The sequence below is a fragment of the Nerophis lumbriciformis genome, linkage group LG08 (assembly GCF_033978685.3).
Source record: "Nerophis lumbriciformis linkage group LG08, RoL_Nlum_v2.1, whole genome shotgun sequence".
NCBI classification, from domain to species: Eukaryota; Metazoa; Chordata; class Actinopteri; order Syngnathiformes; family Syngnathidae; genus Nerophis; species Nerophis lumbriciformis.
The window spans coordinates 10180706-10207518 of record NC_084555.2 but is presented as its reverse complement, the minus strand read 5'-3'; the positions used below and the strand labels follow the sequence as shown (position 1 = coordinate 10207518).

Here is a 26813-nt window from a genome sequence, read left to right as displayed (position 1 = left end):
GTGTTTCGGGCACGTCCGACCGGTAGGAGGGCCACGGGAAAGACCCAGGACACGCTGGGAAGACTATCTCTCCCGGCTGCCCTGGGAACGCCTCGGGATCCCCCGGGAGGAGCTGGACGAAGTGGCTGGGGAGAGGGAAGTCTGGGCTTCCCTGCTTAAGCTGCTGCCCCCGCGACCCGACCTCGGATAAGCGGAAGAAGATGGATGGATGGATGGATAGTTGCTAAACTCTTGCTCAGCATTTGAGATTGTTTTCTTGGGTTTGGCCTTGAAACCATTTTCACTTTGGGAGTAGCCCAAGGATATGCACACTAATAAGTGTTTGGAAATTACCTTACATGGATCCATGTTGTTAATATAAGAATATCTAATGCTTTATTAAACAGGCGCTAAAAGGGGAACTGCACGGTTATTTTATTTTTTTTGCCTAATGTTGACAATTATTGTGAGACAAAATGACAAAAGTTATTTTTTCTTCCGCTTTCTAACATAAAAAAGAGCTGTATAATAATTTTACACTCTGTGATGCATTCTACATTCTGTTTCAAAGGAGAATTAATACAATGCTAACACATACCATTGCAAGATAACTAAATGTAGAAAGCACTAAGGCAGTCTGGATGCTACAGTACATCAATCTTAGTAGTGAAAACCTATTTAAAAAGGTAAAAACGAGACTGGCAAAAATGCTAACAGTTTGTATGCTAACATGATAGCAACATCAGTAAAGGTAACCTTATAAGAATTTTACACCCTGCCGTGTGGTCAACATTCTATTAAAAAAGGACAATGGATAAAATAAAACGCTAACATGCTAACAGTTTGTATGCGAACAGAGTATGTAAATCACAAAGGCATACCCTTAAAGGGGAACATTATCACAATTTCAGAAGGGTTAAAACCATTAAAAATCAGTTCCCAGTGGCTTATTTTATTTTTCAAAATTTCTTTCAAAATTTTACCCATCACGCAATATCCCTAAAAAAAGCTTCAAAGTGCCTGATTTTAACCATCGTTATATACACCCGTCCATTTTCCTGTGACGTCACATAGTGATGCCAACTCAAACAAACATGGCGCATAGAACCGCAAGCTATAGCGACATTAGCTCGGATTCAGACTCGGATTTCAGCGGCTTAAGCGATTCAACAGATTACGCATGTATTGAAATGGATGGTTGTAGTGTGGAGGCAGGTAGCAAAAACGAAATTGAAGAAGAAACTGAAGCTATTGAGCCATATCGGTTTGAACCGTATGCAAGCGAAACCGACGAAAACGACACGACAGCCAGCGACACGGGAGAAAGCGAGGACGAATTCGGCGATCGCCTTCTAACCAACGATTGGTATGTGTTTGTTTGGCATTAAAGGAAACTAACAACTATGAACTAGGTTTACAGCATATGAAATACATTTGGCAACAACATGCACTTTGAGAGTGCAGACAGCCCAATTTTCATCAATTAATTTATTCTGCAGACATACCCTCATCCGCGCTCTTTTCCTGAAAGCTGATCCGTCCAGTTTTGGAGTTGATGTCAGCAGGCCAGGGAAGCTAGGGTCGATATTCTTCTCTTGATCATCTTCGGTGGCATAAGGGGCGGTGTGAGCCAAGACATCCAGGGGGTTTAGCTCGCTCGTCTGCGGGAACAAACTGCCGCCATTGCTTGCCGTGCTACCGAGGCCCTTTGTCCCTGAATTGCTCACACACTCCGGCAGATTCAATGGGGGTCTGGCGGCAGATTTCTTTGACGTTATCGTTGGAAATGCATCTGCTTTGAGTGTCGCAGGATATCCACACATTCTTGCCATCTCTGTCGTAGCATAGCTTTCGTCGGTAAAGTGTGCGGAACAAACGTCCAATTTCTTGCCACTTTCGCATCTTTGGGCCACTGGTGCAACTTGAGTCCGTCCCTGTTCGTGTTGTTACACCCTCCGACAACACACCGACGAGGCATGATGTCTCCAAGGTACGGAAAACAGTCGAAAAAACGGAAAATAACAGAGCTGATTTGACACGGTGTTTGTAATGTGTTTGAGAAAATGGCGGATTGCTTCCCAATGTGACGTCACGTTGTGACGTCATCGCTCCGAGAGCGAATAATAGAAAGGCGTTTAATTCGCCAAAATTCACCCATTTAGAGTTCGGAAATCGGTTAAAAAAATATATGGTCTTTTTTTCTGCAACATCAAGGTATATATTGACGCTTACATAGGTCTGGTGATAATGTTCCCCTTTAAAGACCGTTACAGTAGCATTTTCTATACTCTTTAGAGCTACTGTACACTCACAGCTAAAAGCAGACGTCAGATAGACTGATGTACAGATCCAAGTGAGCAGCACTAATTAGTTTGACGCTTCTCTGTAAGAATGAAGTAAGACTGACAAAGAGGGCAGAGAAAAATACGCTTATGGAGGATACCTATTTACTTAATGCACCGCTTTTATTTACAGGAAGATAACAGGCCTGCGATCATGTCAGCCACCTATGTAGAGTCAGCCAGGATGTGAAATAATAAGATGCCACCGAGCGCACAAATACATTTGTAGGATTATCAAAGTGCTCAAAGAGATTTAGGGTGAAATCACTACCACACATCCGTTGTCTCCCCCCCCCTTGTTTTAGCACACCCATCCAACATGTGTTGGAAGACAAAGTGTGAAGGAACAGCCGGTAAATCAAGTGTCGAGTACATCTGCGTTTCAAAAGTAGCGTTCCAAGAATGAACGCGGAAAATTGATTTGGCTGACGGCAACTTATTGAATGTTCCCATTGGTAGACTAATCCGGTTTTGGTGCCGATGAGGCAAAAGCAGGGAGCTGTTGGTCCAGTCTAAACTAGTTTGTGGTCAAAATATTTTTTTTCATTATACATTTGTATTGAATTTGTATCTTGTAACTAGAAAAGTTCCCATCAGGGATTTATTCTGCCCATTCCGATCATTCATGAGTGAGATCCGTCGATACTAATGCCGATCACATGTATCAACTGTACATTTTTTAAAATTTATTTATGGTGAGTGCTATTGACAGTTTGGCAATATAAACACACTATTTATAGAGGTGGGAATTTTTGGGCATCTCACGATTCGATTACGATTCAGGAGCTACGATTCAATTAAAAATCTATTATTGATGCATCTTTAACTTACGTATATTAATGCAGTTTTAAATTTCTTTTCGTTTCACTAAATAAGCATTTATCACTTGCAACTTTTAAAAAACAGTGCCTTTGTAATAAGAAACAGCTAAATAATTTAAATCACATTTATTAAATTAATGGAAATGTGTGCAAAATCTCTTGGTGAGGTGGCTCTCTGCAGTCAACCAAAATTTAGAACGGTCTGCATTACTTAATTTACAATAAATAAAACGATTATCGATTGACGTTTACTAATCCACTTTATAATCGTTCATGTCCGAATTGGGATGCATCTAAAAATCAGTATTTTCCCTACCTCTACTATTTAAACTAGTTCCTTATTCTTGATCAAAAAAATGTCACTGGTATACAGTGTCCAGAGAATTATTTCCCAAGTTCAAAAACATTAACCAAAAAAATATTTTCAGAAAATCAAAATATTGTTGTAATCGCACTGGTATCGATCACACACTGATACTAGTCTTGGTATCGACATTGCCAATTTATGGTTCAATTTGTCCTCCACTTACATGTTGTGTACTGACTGCAACAATGCTGACACACCAACAGTTGTTGCTATATTATTCTCTCCCAAGACTTTTGTTAATTTACTTGTTAATTTCCTGTTAATAAATGAGTTTCTCCTGCAACGTGGTTCCATCTACACTTCCTAAACTTTACTAAGCACACACATATTCTGGTGTTATTTCAAGCTAATTTAGCAGCTTGTTTGGCAATTAGCATGCTTGCTCTCGGTGTATAACATGCTCAGACAAGTCCTCCAGTGACAACGATACTTGATAATGATACTTAACATAGACTATGTTTACACTGCAGACCAAAGTGGACCAATCTGATTTTCTCAAAATGTGATTTTTTTTCAGCTGACTATTTAGTATAATATAATTTAATCTTAATCAGACCCCAGTATAAATGTGCACAGGTCCCAACGTGGCCCCAATGTGGCATTAACGTCACTTACATGCACAGTTCTATAAAGTGAAAACAAAGGAAGTTGAATGCATTTTGTAAATTAACTACGAAGTCGCTACTACGCAAGAAATCATGAACACCACAGATCAGCGTGTTAGTGGGTTTGTGCCGTGGCTGTTGTGTAGAGGAAGTAGGCAGATGCTGACAAACGACTGCAGGTGGAGGAAGAAGAGAATTGCAAAAAGGAAAATGATCGTGCTGTGCACAGGAACGACAAAGCTCGCTCACAAACAACATAAAGTCGCAAACAGGTCGCATTGCTGTTTAGACTGCAGTCACATTTGAAACAGATTCAGACAAATTATCAGCTGCTAGCCGCTTGTCAGCCGGGGGACCAAGAATAAACGGCGTCAGCTAGAGGGAATCAGTATTTGTGATCAGCATTTAAAGGCATCAATGGGCAACAGCGATCACATATTCACGAAAATTGTTCGATACTGATCGGTGGCTAAAACATGATCTTCAATCTCTAAAAAAAGGGTCAGTCGTCTTATATCGGGGTGAGTATGGTGCTTCCTGATTTAAATGGAATTGCATTTTTGAGGGAATTTTGTCGATTATTCACAATCCTTGTGCAAGACAAGCACACATATGTTTTTCAATTTTTTCTGCATTCTAACCAGTAAATAAATGCAATCAAAAGTCTGCTTACAATGGAACCTTTGGGAGTGCTTAAAAACATCTAAACACCGCCATTAAGGTTTTACCGTATTTTTCGGACTATAAGTCGCAGTTTTTTTTCATAGTTTGGCCGGTGCGACTTATACTCAGGAGCGACTTATGTGTGAAATTATTAACACATTACCGTAAAATATCAAATAATATTATTTAGCTCATTCACGTAAGAGACTAGACGTATAAGATTTCATGGGATTTAGCGATTAGGAGTGACAGATTGCTTGGTAAACGTATAGCATGTTCTATATGTTATAGTTATTTGAATGACTCTTGTCACTGGGATGCCAGTAGATGGGGTGTGGATATGTTACTGTTTAGATGAAGAATGACTCATAATCCTCGCAAGGAAAAGGGGGAGTTGAACTAAGCGACTTTTCGTGTCTCTCTCGCCATTTCAGGGTTTAAATTGGATGCAAAAGTTTACCAATTTATTGGATTATGTCCTCATCCTTCTACTATCAAGATGAGACCGTGAGAGACATGATTTATGACCTACGGTAAACTGTCATGACCTCTGTGATCAAGGCACCACTAAAAATAGTTTGTCTGTGTCAGCGCTTATAATAACAAAATCACTAATACTTAGTTAATATTCAGGCCACAAAAAGTAATTCAAGTTTTGTTGGCAGTTTTTGGATGGTTATTTAGAGGGCTCTATGGGCGCAATAGAGGACCTCCCATTGACTCCCTTGTAAGCTGACTTTTTTTTTAAGAGTTAGAATTCATCAAAAAAAAAATACATCGGTCTTGTCTCTCATAATGATTGTGAACAATAGGCACAATTCCCCCAAAAATGCAGTTCCCCTTTAAGTTATCATATAGATGCACTGAAGCATACACAGAGGGCCTGACACAAATATCCTCCTGGCTCTCAAGAGGATATGGAAGAAAATATAATGTAGTGCATTTGTTTGGAGTCTATCTAAATTTTGGAAAGAACTCGCCCTGTTATGCGTGTCCCCAAAAGCCCACTGCAGGGGAAGCTGGCTCTCAGAAGGATATTTAGCTTTGCTACGGATACTGTGCTCAATACAACACTGGCATGAAAACAGGACTTAAGAACATTCAGGGAGAGTTTCTCCCATACCATTAATAATAGTACTTAAGCCATTGCTCTTTCCTTTGTTACTGGTAATTAGGAAATGTAGTCAAACAACAAGATCTTGTCCTCCACATGCTTGTATTACTAGCACTGTCAACAACTCCTGCCTGCTTTCCCATCTTCACTTGGGCTTTAGATGCTTACTGCGGCTACAGGTCTGCACAGATGCCAAAAATGAAAAGATGCAAACAATGAGACGAGAGTAAAAGAGGGAAGCTACCCCACAGAATGCAGAGGAGGTTGCTCGCTGCCTGAGTGGATCACTGCAGCAGGAATGCAGCAAACGAGGGGGTGGGTGGTGATGATGACGTACATCAAGAAGAGATTTGGAGAAAAGTATTGGGACACCTGTGTCCGCCTCTCATGGAAAGACATGAGAGGGAATGCAGAACCGATGTTAAAATACAGTAAAAAAAAAAAGTGCCGTGCCACTCCTTGAGGCCACAGGGAAGGAAGCTTGGCGCCGGCGTTTGTGCCCGACAGGAAGCACATTCACAAAGACCAAAGAGGAAACACAGAGCAGCCGAGGAGGAGGATGAAGAGGAAAAAGGGGGTTAGGTGGGGCAAAGGAGGTCAAAGCCAGTATGTGGTTATAAAATGACAGATCAGAGAAAGACGTACAACGGATGAGAAAGCAAATGGGTGCCATTCAAAGACGTAGCTTGAATGACAAAAATGATTTAATTCCTCAATCAACACTTTTATTCGCATCTACCCCACACAAAATGTATCAAAATGTAAATCATTCACATGTAAAGATTGCATTTATTGCAAATAAAATGGAAAATGTTGGAATCGATAACATAAATATTGATTAAATTATTGAAGTAAAAAAAGGTGCAACATTATTAGGAACGCAACAAATATGTTTATTTATTACAATAATAATATGTTTTCATTTATTAGATGCACAATGAGTGGCATTGCAATTTTAGGACTACATTTTAAAAATCCATGCGATTCTCCTAACAAAATAAGCCTCAAAATGTTGACATATGTTTAAAATCATTATTTTAGTAAAACACTTTTTTTAATGAATGTATTTTTATGTATCAGTTATTTGCGCATAAATGATCAGTTAATTCTTAAATAAGCAACACAATGACTACTAATACTTACAATGAATTACAAGCCAATATTTATATTATATAAATAATCATGTAGCTTTTGATAATGTAATCGAGTGAGGTATTGCAATGTTAGTTATGGAAAGAATTCGATGCAATCCTTTGAAAAAAGCTCTTTCTAAAATGTATTTAGAATGATATTAATAAAATAACAAAACTGATTCTTACTTACATGTAATTAAAGTATTTGTGTTAGTTATCTGTTCATGGATTATCAGTTAATTCCTAAAAGGGGTCATATCAAGATTTTTTTTCGACATTTAAAACACTGCCTTATGGTCTACATAACATGTAATGGTGGTTCTTTGGTCAAAATGTTGCATAGATTATGTTTAAAAAGACCTTTTCAAGCCGCTTTCTGACTGTCTCTTCAGGGTGCCCTGTTTTGTGGGCGGTCTTATTTACGTGTTTCCACTTCAACAGTGTTGCTCGTACATGTAACAGCAGAGGATGTATGTGTATGTACGAGCCAATCTGCCGCACAACAAGAGAAAAGCGAAAAATAAGGGAACTTATTGACTACAACGTTAGACTACAATGGCGCTATGGGTAAATTTCTACCATATATGGATAATCCGCTAACGTTACAAATAGCAAAAACGCCACCAATAGCAAAAACATCGCAAATGGGTCAAATTCCAAATGGCTCGTTTCCGGGAATTATGAAGGAAGGCAAAATTGTTTAATAAATATTTTCGCAATGCCCTCATAGTTAGATTTCCAATTCTCGAGACTTACAGTATTCAGATCCCAAATACACAACAGCTAGTATCAATACGTAAGAAAAGTTGGTTTTGCATAATAGGGCCTTTTTAAATGAATGCATCATTGCAAAGCATACTTGCCAACCCTCCCGATTTTCCCGGGAGACTCCCGAATTTCAGTGTCCCTCCCGAAAATCTCCCGGGGCAACCATTCTCCCGAATTTCTCCCTATTTCCACCCGGACAACAATATTGGGGGCGTGCCTTAAAGGCACTGCCTTTAGCTTTTTCTCTCACCTGAAACCTTCACCCCTTAACAGCCGCATGCTGGCCAGGCGTCCGCTTTTCCTCCATATAAACAGCGTGCGGGCCAAGTCACATAATAATGTAGCGTTGGACGGGTCAAGAAATTCTGACACGTTGTATGATCTTTTAACTGGTTTAATTAGAACGTTAATTTCAAGCGCACAAACACACGCACTCACAACTTAATGCAAGGCATACTTGGTCAACAGCCATACAGGTCACACTGAGGGTGGCCGCATAAACAACTTTAACACTGTTATATGCACCACACTGTCAACCCACACCAAACAAGAATGAAAAACACATTTCGGGAGAACATCCGCACAGTAACACAACATAAACACACCAGAACAAATACCCAGAATCCCTTGCAGCACTAACTCTTCCGGGACGCTACAATAACATCTACGGCTTTTGGAGCTCAGTGCACAACTGCACACACAACAAGAAGGAGACGAAGCAGAAGAACGAAGAAGAGACATGGCGACGACGAGTAAGAAGAAGAAATACGCTTGCAAGTTCCAAAATGATTGGAAAAAAGAATTTCATTTCATCCAGGACAGCTCGAAGGGGAAGGGGTATGCTGCCTGCACCTCAATCCCGCCCCCCCCCAACCCCGCCCCCAACACCCCTATCTCCCGAATTCGGAGGTCTGAAGGTTGGCAAGTATGTTGCAAAGTCATAGAGAAAAAAATGTTTAGACGATTATATTTTATGAAAACCTGTTTTTGCTAGGGATGTGCCGACATTTTTGTGATGCCCTTCATTTTGAAAAGTATAAGTATAAAATACATTTTGGGACCGATACGGTTACTAAAATATTGGTATCGAGTCAACCCTAATCTCCGTATCCCCTAAGTTAATAACAATCACCTCCATGAAAGCAAAAAAAATGCATTTCTTAATATCTTAAGTATCATTATCAAGTACAGTAATAGGACGGTGCTTAACATGTTATACGCCGAGAGCAAGCAGGAGCATGCATGTTAAGTTAGCTGTTAGCTTGCTTAGCTTGAAGATTGTAGATTGAAGAGCTTTACAGCTGAAAGTAAGCAGTTAACAACATGAAATTAAATACAATAATAAAAGTTAGAGAGAGGATAATATAACTGTTGGAGACTATCTATATTATTTATTTATTAATTGTTTTGACAATAAAATCAAATGATGTCAATAATGATGTTGATGAATTATTGGATGTTTTAGATTTTCTTTGTCTGTCTATCATGTTGAAGGAGTGAGGAGTGAAACAGTTTGTTTATCGCTAAAATATTTTGAAGCCACGCTAAATTATTTTGAAGCCACGCTAAATTATTTTGAAGCCAAGCTAAATAAGTTATTTTGATTATTTTGAAAGTCAACCGCAGGGAATATGTTTTGTTTGTGAAAATAAATTATGATCATTTGGAATCTCAACATATCTCCGCGAGTGCTTATTAAGGAATTTAGTGAGTCAAACACCTCCTCCTCAGGACTACTCTGCATTACTTTATGTTTAGTTTTTCGAACTTTTTGAACGCAAGAGTAGCCGTAACAATAACAGTTAGTAACTGTTGATCTGTCAGGAATGTTGCAGCCAGAAGTGCACCACACGTAAGAAGGTCAAATCGATCCATAAACCACTGGTGTCGGCCATATCAGAATATGGTCGACACTATAGTAATTAGATCAATACTTTTATTTTCCTAAAATCTTTTTTTGTTGATGTTCGAAGACAAAACCCAAATGAATTAAATGCGTAATAAAGAGTAGTTTTTGCATTTGTTTAGTTACTGTGTAGTATTGACTTTGTTTAGCTCAAAAATTATAAGTACATCCATCCATTTCTACCGCTTGTCCCTCTCGGTGTTGCAGGGGTGCTGGACTCTATCCCAGCTGCATTCAGGCGGAAGGCGGGGTACACCCTGGACAAGTCGCCACCTCATCGCAGGGCCAACACAGATCGAACCCAGGACCTTCTTACTGTGAGGCACACACACTAACCCCTGTGTCACCGGGATGCCCCCAATTGTAAATCATAAAGGAGAATAAGGAACGAGTTTAAATATTGTGTGGATATATTTAAACTGTCAATAGTACTCACCATAAATAAACAGAAAAATTCACAGTTAGTACATGTGATTGGTATTGGTATGGAGCTAATCTCCCTCATGGATGATCAATATCGAACTCAACAGCATAAATCCTTGATCGGACCATCTCCAGTTTTTTGCATTTAACCAGGCAAAAATATCAGTGTGCGGCCGAGCCCATTTGAGGCTATTGTAACTGCACACTAAACTGAACAGGGAAGTATTTGCCTGGCGTTAATTAAGTGCACATGCTTGAAACAAGAGCACAAAGTACACTTACGTTTCAGACACATCCTTCATTTCTGACATGTTCACCTCCTCTTCCCAAAGTCTCCATCCTGTGATTGCAAACGCACAAACAAACATGTGGTTAGCCGGTGATTCAAATACGTCGCCTTTCGCCAGCGTTTTGATGACAGCGCTAACAGTGGGGGAGGGGGAGTGGGGGCCATGGGAAGTCAAACTAGCATCCAGAGAGTGAGCAAACTGTTTGTGGACTTTGCAATGGACTCATGCATGAGCAGACAAGCCATGTTGGGCCACGGCAACACAAGGCCCCTATTCACTTTTCTGGGGAGGCGCTGACATGCACACACGCACACACACACGTCTACATGTACACACACTATTATCATAATCATCATCATCAACCCACGGAGCTCTCAAGTGCATCAAAACGCACGCGCACACGCACACACACATACAGAGACAACGCAGAAGCATTCCACTACAGTAGCATTCCATATGTTTGGCTAAGCACAGAGAATCCAGACTTAAGACAGGAGTCTGGATTGAATTAAAAGGATGAGTGCTGGAGGAAAGGAGGAGGAGGAGGGAAATGAGGAAGATGAAGGGGGAAAAGCTGCAGGAGTCAAATACAAAATTATAACACTGTTAAACTTTGCGGCGACTGGCGAATTTGGCGGAAAAATGAGCAACCAGAAAGTCAGTCCGTGGAACGCGGACCTCCGCCAAGGTGCAAAGTGGATGGTCTGTGTAGCAACGACCGGCCTATGCTTAACAATGTGTCATCACTTCATAACGCAGCGCTGCATGACTTTACGAAATAGCTTATCCTGAGTAGCTCTGCTCATTTCTATTGGGCGAAGTGACGGTTATCAATAATGATGACAGGTGGGAAAACGTTCACATTGATTTTATGACACTATCTATTAGAGGTGGGGGAAATAATCGATTTTTAGATGCATTACAATCCGGACATAAATGATAAATGGGTTATAATTGTATAGCGCTTTTCTACCTTCAAGGTACTCAAAGCGCTTTGACAGTATTTCCACATTCACCCATTCACACACACATTCACACACTGATGACGGGAGCTGCCATTCAAGGCGCTAACCAGCAGCCATCAGGAGCAAGGGGTGAAGTGTCTTGCCCAAGGACACAACGGACGTGACTAGGATGGTAGAAGGTGGGGATTGAACCCCAGTAACCAGCAACCCTGCGATTGCTGGCACGGCCACTCGACCAACTTCGCCACGATTATGAAATCGATTAGTAAACGTCAATAGTTGATAATCAATTTATTTATTGTAAATAGAGTAATGCAGACAGTTCTACAATTTGGCTGACTGCAGCGAGCCACCTCACTGAGAGATCTGACCAGCTCTGTTATTTCGGTGCTCTAATGTTCCAGTTTTGCACACATTTCCATTAATTTGATAAATGTGGGAATTCATTCAACTGTTTATTACAAATGCACTGTCTTTAAAAGTTGCAAGTAATAAACGCTTATTTAGTGAAACGAAAAGAAATGTAAAACTGAATCAATATATATAAATTAAAAGATGCATTGATAATCGATTTTTAATCGAATCGTAGCTCCTAAATGGTCATTGTAATCGAATTGTGAAGTGACCAAAGATTCCCACCTCTACTATCTAAGTTGCATGCCTGTGTATATTGTATTGGTCGACCTATGAACTGATTTGAATTTGTAGATTATTTTGAGGTTGCAGAGGGATGTATTAGGAGTGCATTGATTATACTACATATCTACGTTGCACACCTGTACTCATGCACGAGAAAGCACACCACAGCCATGGAATTTTGTGGAATATTTTGAGTCATTTTGTTTATTTCTATTGTACAAGGTGACGGTTACCATGAACAATAACTGCCAGTAGGACAAATCACATTGATTTAATGACGCATTTGCTGTATTTTGCATGCCTGTCCATGTGTATGAGCGAAAGTACAATGGGCTTTGAATTTATGGAGTATTTTGAGTCGTTCTTTAATTTTATTGCGCAAGGTGGCAGATATCATTGATAAATGGCGGGAGGAAGGATCTAATTTCTTGGATGACATATACACAGCAAGCCTGTGGTCATACATGAGCACGCGTACTGTGGGCTTTAACTTTTGTGGATTATTTTTGAGTCATTTTGTCTATTTCTAATACACAAGGTGACGGATAATAAGGGTACCATGAATGATAACTGTCAGGAAGACAAATGACATTGATCTAATGACGCGTCTGCTGTATGTTGCATGCCTGTGTATGTGTATGAGCAAATGCACAGTGGGCTTTTATTGTGGAATATTTTGAGTTAATCTGTTTACATTTATGGTGCAAAGTATGGTATGGTGTGGTATCAATTTATTTAGAACATGCATATATTTACATGTGATACATATACATATATATATAGTATATTATTGGTACAAATGTTTAACCAACACATGTACAGGGATATTTCACAACTGTTTGTCTATGTCTTTACTGTGTATATATTTGAACAGTGTTTATGTTGTGTACAAGTTGTGTATTTATAATATGTTGTGTAAAGGAAATTTCATATTTCTATGAAGCTGTCAGGACGAGGACTATGGCGTGGTTTGTTCTCCCGAGGTGCAAAAGATTTGGACCATACGTGGCGTGAAGGGGAGTACATGATTTATTTTAACACTATAACTACAAAAAAAGTACAAACGAAAAGCGCGCACAGTGGCGGAGAACAAACTATGAAACCAAAAGACTATAGCATTAATAAACAAAAACTTACTTGGCTTGGACTAAAGTAGCAGCATGAAAGATGGACATGAAAACAAGTGTCAGGAATGTGCAGAGCATAAATGTGGGATGTCGCCAGACAGACAAACTGAAAACAATGAACTTAAATACTACAGACATGATTAGTGAAAACAGGTGCGTGACTCAAAACAGGTGCGTAAAATGACAGGTGAAAACTAATGGGTTGCTATGGTGACAAACAAGAGTGCATAATGAGTCCAAACGTGGAACAGGTGAAACTAATGGGTAACCATGGAAACAAGACAAGGGAGTGAAAAGCCAGAAACTAAAGAGTCCAATAACTAAACAAAACAAAACATGACTAAAACAAAACATGATTACAGACATGACAAAGCTCATCTTGTATTTGAGATTGTTTATAGAAATAAGTGCATAACCTCAGCCTAAATAAACCCTGTCGATCTGTAAAATTGTCACGTTATGAATGTAAAACTGTTTGTTTATTTTGTTGACCACTGACCAAAGAATAACAATCTAACTATACATCATATATAGGGCTGCGCGATATGCCGGTATTATACTTAATACCTGCTTGCTCGGTGTGTCAAATATTTAACTACAACTCGGTTTAAAAGTGCCTCTATCCATAGCATGTGTGGAATAAGCTACTGTAGTGTTGTGGCTGCGTGGCTGAAAAGTAGCTTTAAACTTAACAGCTAGCGGCTTTCTCCGCAGTGAGTGTGGTGAAGCTCCATCTATCCCGAGCGTGAGGATATGAACCTAACATTCATAAACAAAATGAACGAAAATTGCTCTGACATAGTAATGACTAACCTATTATTTTTTAAAGAATAAACACATTACGTTACTACTTACAACAAAAATAATCTGAGTGCTCTCAACACTGGTTATCGAGCAATAAAACACTGAGGCAATCTTAAGCACTTTGAACCTATTTTTTAATATACTGGTGTATATCGGATACCGGTATTCAAACTAAAAATACCGCGGTGTCAGTTTTGGTCCATATCGCCCAGCCCTTATCATATAGCTTACACATTCTCATTTCTCTTTACAACATGTCCGAAACGGAGTAGGAAGACGTAAGGCTTATTTTAATCCTACCCTTTTTCTACTACATATCAATTTCTAATACATATGTTCACTTCCTGTTCTCATCTTGTAACACAGTTTACATTCTATAGCAGTGGTTCTTAACCTGGGTTCGGTGAGTCGGCCTCAGGGGTTCGGTGGAGCCTCCGCCGTTAAGCCACACCCGACTCATTGTGTAATAAAAACTTCTCCCTATCGGCGTATTATGGATACCCCCAAACAATGTTCCTTCTAATTTTCCATCCGATTTGCAGGTGTGTAATTTGTTGTGAGTTCATGGACTGTGTAGGTTTTGTTCTTTGAACAAGGTGATATCCATGCACGGTTCATTTTGTGCACCAGTAAAAAAAAACATAGAACTTTGTCTTGGATTTGAAAAAAAAACAAAGTTTTATTTTTCACTAAAGAAGGGTTCGGTGAAAGCGCATATGAAACTGGTGGGGATCGGTACCTCCAACAAGGTTAACAACCACTGTTCTATAGTGAATTTCCAAATGCAGCAATTCTCTTTACAAGTCTTTAAATCAACTCTGATTCTCATAACGAGATTAATTATATACAACGTTCAATACAGTTCAAGATTTTTCATCAACATTTTTCTTCTTTGTACTTAGTAAACACTTGTAGTTTGAACAACTTCTTGAGTCATATTAGTACATTGTTTGATTTCTTTACTTAATCCATTCCATAATTTAATTCCACATACTGATATGCTAAAAGTCTCAAGTGTTGTACATGGACACAGATGTTTTAAATTACATTTTCCTCTAAGGTTATATTTCTCTTCTATGTAGGTTCCATAAATAAAGGGTTTGTAGGTTCTCTATATCCAACATTATGTATTATTCTAATCGCTTTCTTTTGTAACGCACTTAGTGTATGTCGTGCGTATGTTCTAATTATTTCCCCACATTTCTACACAATAACGCAGATATGGTAACACGAGCGAGCAGTAGAGAATATGAAGTTAAAAATATCATTAATAAATGGCGAGAGGAAGGATCTCATTTCATATATGAAACTTCTACCCTTCACGCCTGTGCCCATGCATGATCAAGTGTACGGAGGACATCTACTTTTTTTGGACTATTTCGAGTACATAGTTTGGACACACCTTCTCCTGATTCAATGAGTTATCTTCATTTTCATGACTATTTACATTGTAGATTGTCACTGAAGGCATCACAACTATGAATGAACACATGTGGAGTTATGTACTTAACAAAAAAAAGGTGAAATAACCGAAAACATGTTTTATATTCTAGTTTCTTTAAAATAGCCCCCCTTTGCACACTCCTGGCATTCTCTCGATGAGCTTCAAGCACACCTGTGAAGTGAAAACCATTTCAGGTGAATACCTCTTGAAGCTCATCAAGAGGTCACTGATGTGATGATTTTAGGTTGTCCTGGAGAATTTGGAGGTAATCCTCCTTTTTCATTGTCCCATTTACTCTCTGTAAAGCACCAGTTCCATTGGCAGCAAAACAGGCCAAGAGCATAATACTACCACCACCATGCTTGACGGCAGGAATGGTGTTCCTGGGATTAAAGGCCTCCCTATTTCTACTCCAAACATATTGCTAGGTATTGTGGCCAAACAGCTCAATTTTTGTTTCATCTGACAACAGAACTTTCCTCCAGAAGGTCTTATCTTTGTCCATGTGATGTCACATGAAACAAAAATTGAGCTGTTAGGCCACAATACCCAGCAATATGTTTGGAGGAGAAAAGGTGAGTCCTTTAATCCCAGGAACACCAACCTACCGTCAAGCATGGTGGTGGTAGTATTATGCTCTGGGCCTGTTTTGCTGCCAATGGAACTGGTGCTTTACAGAGAGTAAATTGGACAATTAAAAAGGAGGATTACCTCCAAATTCTTCAGGACAAACTTAAGTCATCAGCCCGGAGGTTGGGTCTTGGGCGCAGTTGGGTGTTCCAACAGGACAATGACCCCAAACACACGTCAAAAGTGGTAAAGAAATGGCTAAATCCATCTAGAATTAAGGTTTTGGAACGGCCTTCCCAAAGTCCTGACTTAAACGTGTGGACATTGCTAAAGAAACAAGTCAATTTCAGAAAACCAACAAATTTAGCTGAACTGCACCAATTTTGTCAAGAGGAGTGGTCAAAATTTCAACCAGAAGCTTGCCAGAAGCTTGTGGATGGCTACCAAAAGCCCCTTATTGCAGAGAAACTTGCCAAGGGGCATGTAACCAAATATTAACATTGCTGTATGTATACTTTTCACCCAGCAGATTTGGTCACATTTTCAGTAGACCCATAATAAATTCTTAAAAGAACCAAACTTCATGAATATTTTTTGTGACCAACAAGTATGTGCTCCAATCACAAAAAAATAAGAGTTGTAGAAATTATTGGAAACTCAAGACAGCCATGACATTATGTTCTTTACAAGAGTATGTAAACTTTTGACCACGACTGTATATATATATATATATATATATATATATATATATTTTTTTTTTTTTACAAAAAAATGTAATATACATATGCAGGAATATGAGTTTAAATAAATAACAATATAAGCTGTCATTATTCACTGTAATTATAAATCATTTAAAGACCTTTTTTCCCTTTGTCATTATCTAATCCAATCCGTTCCATCAGTAACGCCCGCATTACTATATTGAAAATCCAGTGCACGTTTTCACAGTTACCTTAGCAAGGTCGGGCCAGACAGCAGCAGCATTAAGGCTACCTTTAGTGCATTCACAACACAGCAGAGTGGGATGTCTAATTCAGATTTTCTTTTGTCAAACCTGATCTTTTTATGTAGTCATTCACATTACAAAAAAAACGTATCCAGACTGACCAGAGTACAGACATGACGTAATGACGACGCACGTCATGACATTTACAGAAGTAAACTCGAGAGTAGACATGCTTCAATTCTCGTCGTCTCAGTACTGGCCCATTTGTGGCAATTTCAAGGATTTTGTACAATCAAAGTCAACATTTTCTGAACCGCGGAGAAGATTATGAAAGAAGATGTCTCCCATCCAGTTTTGGGGACATTTGCCTCGATGTTTGCTCTGAAAAGCGTGTTGGCGATCAGTGGTGGAACATTGATTGACGTGAGTTCCTCAAAAATTATTTTTTACCCGTTTCTGCTAAGTTATCTCCTATTTATTTTGTAACCTTCTATTTTGGGGAATAATTTGCTGGAGAGTTCACACTGAAGTCGCATCATAACACTATCTGATTGATTTGTCAAATAAAACTCATAATAATAATGTCTTTAATATTGCTGACAGAAAAATAACTTCCATAACGTATGATAATCAAAGCACACTACTACAGCTTTGCAGTATCGGTGTGCTACTTAAAATAATAGATGTAGTCTAATAGCCTTAGTGATATTTTCGAGTAGTTTTTGGGGGCTCTGAAGACTGGATTCACTGACAGATACATAGTCAAAAAGGTGGAGTCCTATGGGTGTTTTTTTTATCTTCACTTTAATCGTTTTCACCATAAATGGTAGATTATTCTTACTGGCCAAGTGTGGTGTTTGACAGCCATATACAATGATGTGGAGGGCCAGATCTGGTTGCGTTAGACACCTGTGAACTAAGCTATTCAATTGTGCACATTGAACCAACAAGCTGTGCTCTCAGAGAACAGAGTGATCAATATATACTTGGAGGAATGTGACACAAAGGCGCCCACGGTGCGTTCAATGACTGCTGAACAGAGCAGGATGCCGCAACGGCTGTCGCCCACCAGAAATAATTGATCTTATTCGTTACACACTTTTCATTTAAATAAATCTTAAAGTGTTACAATACAAACCAATATTTAAAAAAAGCTTAGTTGTTAAAGCAGATACAATTCTAAGAATAAAACACTGAAGCATAAGTAACACAAAACATGCAAGAGTGGGTTTTCTAACAGTGTGTCTCGTTATTTCAGTTGTTAAAATACAAAAATAATTTGGTCAAAAGATTTCAGTGCGTGTATAAGTATAATAAAGATAACATGATAACTTTGGTCACGATAACCGTGATATGACATGTTCATATCAGTACATCCATAGATGCATTCTCAACTAGGTTGCTGCTTTAACAAGGACAACATGACGTCAGCTGGAGATAAAAATGTAAATGGTAAAAAATGTTAATAGTTTCAAAACATTTTAAAACAAAAAAATTACAAAACAAGTGCTGGCTGGGCCTAATAGCGGACGTTTTGTTCTGATGTCTGCTTTGACATGCACTATAACTGTGATATTCTAAACATGTCTGTACATGCTTGTAAAGATTTATTCCTCGTGCTTATCCTGACATGACGCTGATGCGTGAGAAAAACAAAAGGCAAGAAATTACTCTAAGATTATTTTGAACAAAGTCATGCTTATCTTCATGCACTTGGCACTCTTGACTTTGTGGTGTATTGTCTCTTCTTCTGGTTATTAGTAATATAACTGGCAGCAACACCAATTGCCTTGAGTTCTCCTGGTTATTTCTGTACCCATTGGCTACAACTTCTCTTCTCACACTTGGTGTCGTTGCTCCTTCATTGTATTGAAGTGACAAATCAGGAAGAAGACACGCCCTATGTAGACATGGAGAGCCAAAGCTAAAAACAAGGCTAACAACAAAGCAACATGCTTTCCTTATTATTTGTGCCTTATGTCTCTTTACGTCGCCAATGACTGATTTTGCAGAAACTTTGTAAAAAAAAGGTCCGTAGTCAAGGAACACTTTTCACCACATAAAAATGTGCATACGGTAACTGAGAAGATAGTAAAAAATTTTCTCAGGGTATTCAATTGATCACAACTGGACTGTCCAAATTGTCTTAGAATAACTTTTGTTTCGCCTCTCACCCAAGCAGAACCGTCTTCTTAGACAAATTGATCAGTCCAGTAGCGATGGATTGAATTAGAGGAAACAATGATCTGGATGAATGGAAACATCAACAGAATAGTCAGAACTTCAACTGTAAGAGATCACAGTCATCCAATTGTATGAAACGGTTATCAAACAGTTACACAACGGTTCAGGGGCTGTCAATTGTTCCTCCCGTACACTACACCACTTTAATAGATAATTACAAGAACTAAATCTTGGAATAAAGGGTGTAACAGAGATGAATGTGAACACTGTAGGTTTAAAAATGTTATACACCACGCAAAAAAGTTGTTTTAACCAACATTGGACTGAAACAGAACACAGCAGGAAAGCTTATGTTTTACAACAAAATATTTGGATTCAAATGGAGCGTACAAGAGGAAACATCCACAGGGACACTAGCATACCATAGGGTATAACAAAAGAGGAAACGAGAGAGACCGCAGAAAAGGGTACAAGACGGATTGTGGTCAAGTTCCTCCGCTGGAGAAGCGTTCAAGGCCTGAAACTCCATCTGGGGTTCTACTGGCCAGGCGGGCCCTGTTTGTATGGGAACCCATTTCCTGAGTGATTAACGGCAAGGAGAGAATGTGTCTGTGTGTGTGTGTGTGTGTGTGTGTGTGCGTGTGTGTGTGTGTGTGATATTGTGAGCACTGGGGGTTGCAGCTCGAAGAGGTCTGGGGTTGTTTTGTCTGCTTCAGGAGGAAAGGAATGTCAAACACTGCGGACAGGATGCCTTGCGAGAGAAGAGGACGAGGGCGGGACATAGTGTGAGAGTGGGCAAGCACAGAAGGGGGGGGAGGAGGACGACGACGAGAGACAGGAAGGTCCAGAAAGTAGCAGACACAAGGAGGAAATGTGCTCGACAGCATTCCTCCTTTTGCTGCTATTTGCATTCCGACACAGTAGCGAGGTGGAGCGACTACAAGCTGTCAGAGAGAAAACCATTCCCCTTTTCAAACTTGACTGTGAACCTGCAGAACCTGTCCTTATATCTAATGACTTACAGCCCTCAAGCTTTCCCTGTTTAACAAATACCAGCCAAGGGTTTCACACACTCACAGCCCGGCTACATGGAAACTATTATGTATGCGCGAACACAGTACATGACAAGGAGGGAATATCCCTTCTTTGCATAGAAATCCCTTAATGGGCTAAACTGGCAAAATGTGAGGAGCTTATGGTCAAATCTGCAATATGAACCATGCCGATTTAACATGTTTTTTTGCTATCTATAAATTAAGCATACTTTAAGAATGATACACAAAACGGAGCGCACTACTTCACTACTTGCCTCCGACCAGCAGAGGCACTGTTTATTCCATCTCAACTAGTTTGTGTCTTTCAAACAGAGCATTTAGAGAGAGAGAGAAATCTAACCAACTCGTTTAAATACTATTTAATAAAAGAAAAGTTAAGGTGCAGTTTGCAGTGGCTGCCTCTAGGGAGCTGGCATTCAAACGAGCTTCAAACATTATCCTGGTCCAACATTGTCAGCTATGTGCAGCCTGACTACACCCGCACAATAAGAACACTTTAAAAAAGAAGCAGCGTTTGGAAAAGTGTACGATTTACCGTAACTCAACAGGAATGTAGCAACTGTATCATCTTCTTGTTGCTGAAGACCACTCAAAAGCAACTTTACTTTCTCTTTCTGTTGTACATGTTTTGTCTACGTCCCCAATGTGTACCGGTGGAGTAATGTGCAATTAGCAAGCCAAAACCGCACCTTTAGAACTGCAATGTTTAGAACACATTCATTTGTTGAATCTGTTCTCTTAAACAGTGGTCCCCAACCTTTCTGAGCCCAAGATCCATGGTCTCAGCCAAAAACCAAAGCAAGATCAACCCTGCGTCAACTATGTTTTACCAGTATATGGGTTTATGTTAACCTGACTCTTGCCAGGTCTTTGTCGTTCGCTGAGCTCCAAACATTGATCTGGGAGTTCTCAATAGGAGATGTATTTCAGAAGGGGGGGCCTTGTAAAAAAAATCATTGTATGTGATTGGATAAACCACTTGTCCGTTATCTTGAATGACGTGCTACTTCAACCCATACTTGCCAACCCTCCCGGATTTTCCAGGAGACTCCCGAAATTCAGCGCCTCTCCCGAAAACCTCCCGGGACAAATTTTCTCCCAAAAATCTCCCGAAATTCAGGCGGAGCTGGAGGCCACGCCCCCTCCAGCTCCATGCGGACCTGAGTGACATGTCGACAGCGGCCAGCCTGTTCTCATGTCCGCTTTCCCACAATATAAACAGCGTGCCTGCCCAATCACATTATAACTGTAGAATGATCGAGGGCGAGTTCTTGGTTTCTTATGTGGGTTTATTGTTAGGCAGTTTCATTAACGTCCTCCCAGCGCGGCAACAACACACAACAACAGCAGTCACGTTTTCGTCTACCGTATAGCAGTTCGTCTGCCGTATACAGCAATGTTGTGACACTCTTAAACAGGACAATACTGCCATCTACTGTACATGCATATGTGACAATAACATCTAGGGCTTTTAGAGAGTGCAGTGCACACCTGCTATACTATATATATATATATATATATATATATATATATATATATATATATATATATATATATATATATATATATATATATATATATATATAAAGTTAATGTTAAAGTACCAATGATTGTCACACACACACTAGGTGTGGTGAAATTATTCTCTACATTTGACCCATCACCCTTGATCACCCCCTGGGAGGTGAGGGGAGCAGTGAGCAGCAGCGGTGGCCACGCCCGGGAATCATTTTTGGTGATTTAACCCCCAATTCCAACCCTTGATGCTGAGTGCCAAGCAGGGAGGTAATGGGTCCCATTTTTATAGTGTTTGGTATGACTCGGCCAATGTTTGAACTCCCGACCTACCGATGTCAAGGCGGACACTCTATACATACATATATTGAACTCAGTGACACTAGGCCACTGAGTTCAATACATATATATATATATATATATATATACATACACATACATATATACATATATACATATATACATATATATATATATATTGAACTCAGTGGCCTAGTGTCACTGAGATTATATATATATATATATATATATATATTAGGGGTGTAACGGTACACAAAAATTTTGGTTCGGTACGTACCTCGGTTTAGAGGTCACGGTTCGGTTCATTTTCGGTACAGTAAAAAAACAACAAAATATAAATGTTTTGGTTATTTATTTACCAAATTTGCAAAATCTTCATCAAAAATATTTTTCTTAGTGGAATATTTGATGTGAAGTAATCGGAACCTTGGATAGGTCAATAATTCATAATAACATTGATTTTCATTCAATATTATGTTTTGAGCAATGACAGTTTAAAAGAAAAAAACAACAACTTTGTTTTATTAGTCAACATTACAACTTTTTCTAAATTACATTTAACCTTTAAGCTTTTTTATTTCACTTTTGTTATGTTTTTGTTTATTTTAATTGTATTTTTAGAATGTGCCGTGGGCCTTTTAAAACATTAGCTGTGGGCCGCAAATGGCCTCCGGGGCACACTTTTGACACCCCTGCTATAGATAATAAAAAATTTAATCTGATAAATCTATCGATTAAAAGCAGAGCCTGGCGACGCATGCGCGTTTATCATAACTCTCTCTCTCTCTCTCTGTCTCTGCCCCTCCCTCATGCTGCTGCGCGCACAATTTGTTTTGTTTTTAACCCCCTCTTAACCCTGAACGTACATTGAAAATACACGCAACCGTAACTCAAAATGCCGGACATTTGAGGCATTTAAGAAACTCTGCTCGGACAGCCCCGCAAAAGAGGACATGTCCGGTGAAAAGAGGACATATGGTCAGTCTATCGTAGCCCAGTCGCTGCTAGCATGCCGTGTGTTGTGCCTCGGTGTGCATTGTTTACACAACGTGCGGTACGCTACTTAATATGTCCATGTGGAAACTCGTTCGGTACACCTCCGAACCGAACTGAAACACCCGTACGGAAACGGTTCAATACAAGTACACGTACCGTTACACCCCTATATATATATATAATGTGGAAGTAGTGTCAAAGCGCTTTGAGTACCTTGAAGGTAGAAAAGCGCTATACAAGTACAACCCATTTATATATATATATATATATATATATATATATATATATATATATATCCATCCATCTATCCATCCATTTTCTACCGCTTATTCCCTTCGGGGTCGCGGGGGCCTATCTCAGCTGCATTCGGGCGGAAGGCGGGGTACACCCTGGACAAGTCGCCACCTCATCGCAGGGCCAACACAGATAGACAGACAACATTCACACTCACATTCACACACTAGGGCCAATTTAGTGTTACCAATCAACCTATCCCAGGGGCATGTCTTTGGAAGTGGGAGGAAGCCGGAGTACCCGGAGGGAACCCACGCAGTCATGGGGAGAACATGCAAACTCCACACAGAAAGATCCCGAGCCCGGGATTGAACCCAGGACTACTCAGGACCTTTGTATTGTGAGGCAGATGCACTAACCCCTCTTCCACCGTGCTGCCCTATATATATACCGTATTTTCCGCACTATTAGCCGCACCTAAAAACCACAAATTTTCTCAAAAGCTGACAGTGCGCCTTTTAACCCGGTGCGCTTTATATATGGATAAATATTAAGATTCATTTTCATAAAGTTTCGATCTCGCAACTTCGGTAAACAGCCGCCATCTTTTTTCCCGGTAGAACAGGAAGCGCTTCTTCTTCTACGCAAGCAACCGCCAAGGTAAGCACCCGCCCCCATAGAACAGGAAGCGCTTCTTCTTCTACTGTAAGCAACCACCCGCTCGCGTAGAAGAAGAAAAAGCGCGCGGATATCACCGTACGTTTCATTTCCTTTGTGTGTTTACATCTGTAAAGACCACAAAATGGCTCCTACTAAGCGTCAGGGATCCGGTTCATGAAAAGACGCAATCTCTCCATCCACACACGGATTACTATTTCACAGCAACTGATATTCCTGTGAAACGCACCGTGGATACAACGGGAGCACGTACGGTGAATATTCGCACCACAGGGAATGAGAAGTCATCCTTCACTGTGGTTCTAGCTTGCCATGCTAATGGCCAGAAACTTCCACCCATGGTGATATTCAAAAGGAAGACCTTGCCAAAAGAGACCTTTCCAGCCGGCGTCATCATAAAAAGCTAACTCGAAGGGATGGATGAAGAAAAGATGAGCGAGTGGTTAAGGTAAGTTTAAGTTTACGCGAAGAGGCCGGGTGGCTTTTTTCACGCAGCTCTGTCCATGTTGATATACGTATGTTTGTGATTGCACATTTGCGTACATTTTGGGAGTGAACAGAGTTGTTAGAACGCTGGTTTTTAATATATTATTAAAGTTTGACTGACCTATCTGACTGTTTTTTTGACATTCCTTTAGCGCAGTTAGATGCGGCTTACAACACCGGGCGGCTTATAGGTGGACAAAGTTTTGAAATATGCCGTTCATTGAAGGCGCGGCTTTTAACCCAGGGCGCCTTATGGTGTGGAAAATACGGTATATATATATATACATATATATATATATATATATATATATATATATATATATATATATATATATATATATATATATATATATATATTAGGGCTGCACAATTAATCACATTTTAATCATGATCACTTGCGATATCAACATTTAAAAAGCATGCTCCCCTGCATATCAATTGAAGTACTTTCGCAACAGACAGTCAGCCAACCACCAGGGGGCGACCAAAAGACAGTGGACTTATGTGAGAGGGAGTAAGAGTGTGTGAGAGAGTGACTGACACTTGATCAGCTGATCGACTGTAGCTCCCGAAAATATTTGCAAAAATAAATGCAATATTACATTGGTTCCCTTCTGTCCCGTAGAGTGACCCACATTTTAACGTCGGAACACAACCGCATGCCTCACCGTCCTCTATGCTAATAATCCTAATAGAGTTTTGGTTGCTCACAGACCGGTCCGCCCGCCACCGGCGCAAATCCCCGACGTAAAGACTACCTTAACATCAACCGTGCACCGAGGGACACCATATCCATCCACCTCTCAAAGACAAGCATAAATATCAGATGAAATGACGTTTTATTTAGCAAAGACACAAGCGGTAAAAAATAGTCCTATATATACTGTGAGCAGTACAGTGTGTTCTTTGTAGTATGTATCTTACTTTTTCACTTGTTAGCACTTTATGATCGCAGTCTGCAATGACATTTATTTTTAATTAGCCCTTCGTCTTCTGTAAATTTTATTTTACAACTGATTAACTATTTTTAATTAAATTTCATTTTGAAATGAACGGCCAGTTAACATACTGTTTGTTTAAAATAGAAAGGGCAATAAAAATATGTTTTACATAACATAGTAAATAATCGCGATTAATAATCGTGATTTCAATATTGATAAAAATAATCCTGACTATAATTTTGGCCATAATCGTGCAGCCCTTATATATAAATATATATATAATGAGGTGGCGAATTGTCCTGAGTGTACGCTGCCTTCCACCCAAGTGCAGCTGGGATAGGCTCTAGCCCCCCTTTGCACATGTAATGTTTACTTTTGTATTCACAATTACTCAACATAATCTCTCTACTTTGGAGCAATGTTCACAGAATCTAGTATTTGGCTTGTAAGCTTCTCGTCGCAGGCAAGCGACCATGGTCGTAGTTGAGGGAAGAGTTGTTTGATGTTGGATGCTAGTAAATGTCCGATGCGTTGCAACAAACAACCTTAATGCATTGTTGCAGCCCGATAATTTTTGAGCACGCCATGCAACGCGTTTGTGAAGTGAAGTGAAGAGAATTATATTTATATAGCACTTTTCTCTAGTGACTCAAAGCGCTTTACACAGTGAAACCCAATATCTAAGTTACATTTAAACCAGTGTGGGTGGCACTGGGAGCAGGTGGGTACAGTGTCTTGCCCAAGGACACAACGGCAGTGACTAGGATGGCAGAAGCGGGGATCGAACCTGCAACCCTCAAGTTGCTGGCATGGCCACTCAACCAACCGAGCTATACCGACGAGCAGGTATTGTGTGTAGCCGTGCTCGGTGGAGTTTGACCGCGGTGTCGAGAGCCGCTGGATGCGAGGCTGAAGAGAGAGAAACAGAGGCGTGAGAGTGTGTTCAGCCAACTTCAGGGGTTAAAATGCTTGCCTGATGGCGGGTCGGTTTGTCATTCTCCAGGTGGGGTTTTCACTGATGTCATATTAATACAGTATTTTTTTCCGAATATTTTCCAAAGATCAACGATCGCGATCGACGAGTTGGCGACCCCTGTCTTAAACCAATATTGACAACATAAATTTGCTAGCCAATGGTGGCGTCATATTTTTTTATTACAATGATTTTAATTTAGACCTTGCTGTAAACTGCACCTTGAATTAAAAGGGCTGCTTGCAACATTTACACAGATGTCGAGAGGGTGCTAACTTTCCAATGTATTTTAGGCGTTATATCCCGCCCTCATACGGCTTCTAGGACGTAATGATGTAACTACATACGTACATAACACATGCATCAGCTTTGGGTGTTGTTAGCTAATAATAGCAATTTGAATAGCTAGCGTTAGCTATCATTGAATGTACAGTACAGGCCAAAAGTTTGGACACATCTTCTCATTTCAATGGGTTTTCTTTATTTTCATGACTATTTACATTGTAGATTGTCACTGAAGGCATCAAAACTATGACACCTGTGAA

At 39.8% G+C, this 26813-nt stretch overlaps 1 protein-coding gene across 3 annotated transcripts in view; it reads right to left on the bottom strand.

Moving 5' to 3' along the window:
- luzp1 (leucine zipper protein 1) overlaps positions 1-26813 on the bottom strand; it is a 108968-nt gene that overhangs the window by 38456 nt on the left and 43699 nt on the right. For 2 of the 3 annotated variants that reach the window (XM_061968214.2, XM_061968213.2), the window contains exon 2: positions 10404-10461. The exons of the other annotated variant lie outside the window; for it this stretch is intronic. The gene's annotated coding sequence lies outside the window, so the exon portion shown is untranslated. The remainder of the gene's footprint in view (positions 1-10403; positions 10462-26813) is intronic. 3 annotated transcript variants of the gene reach the window in all.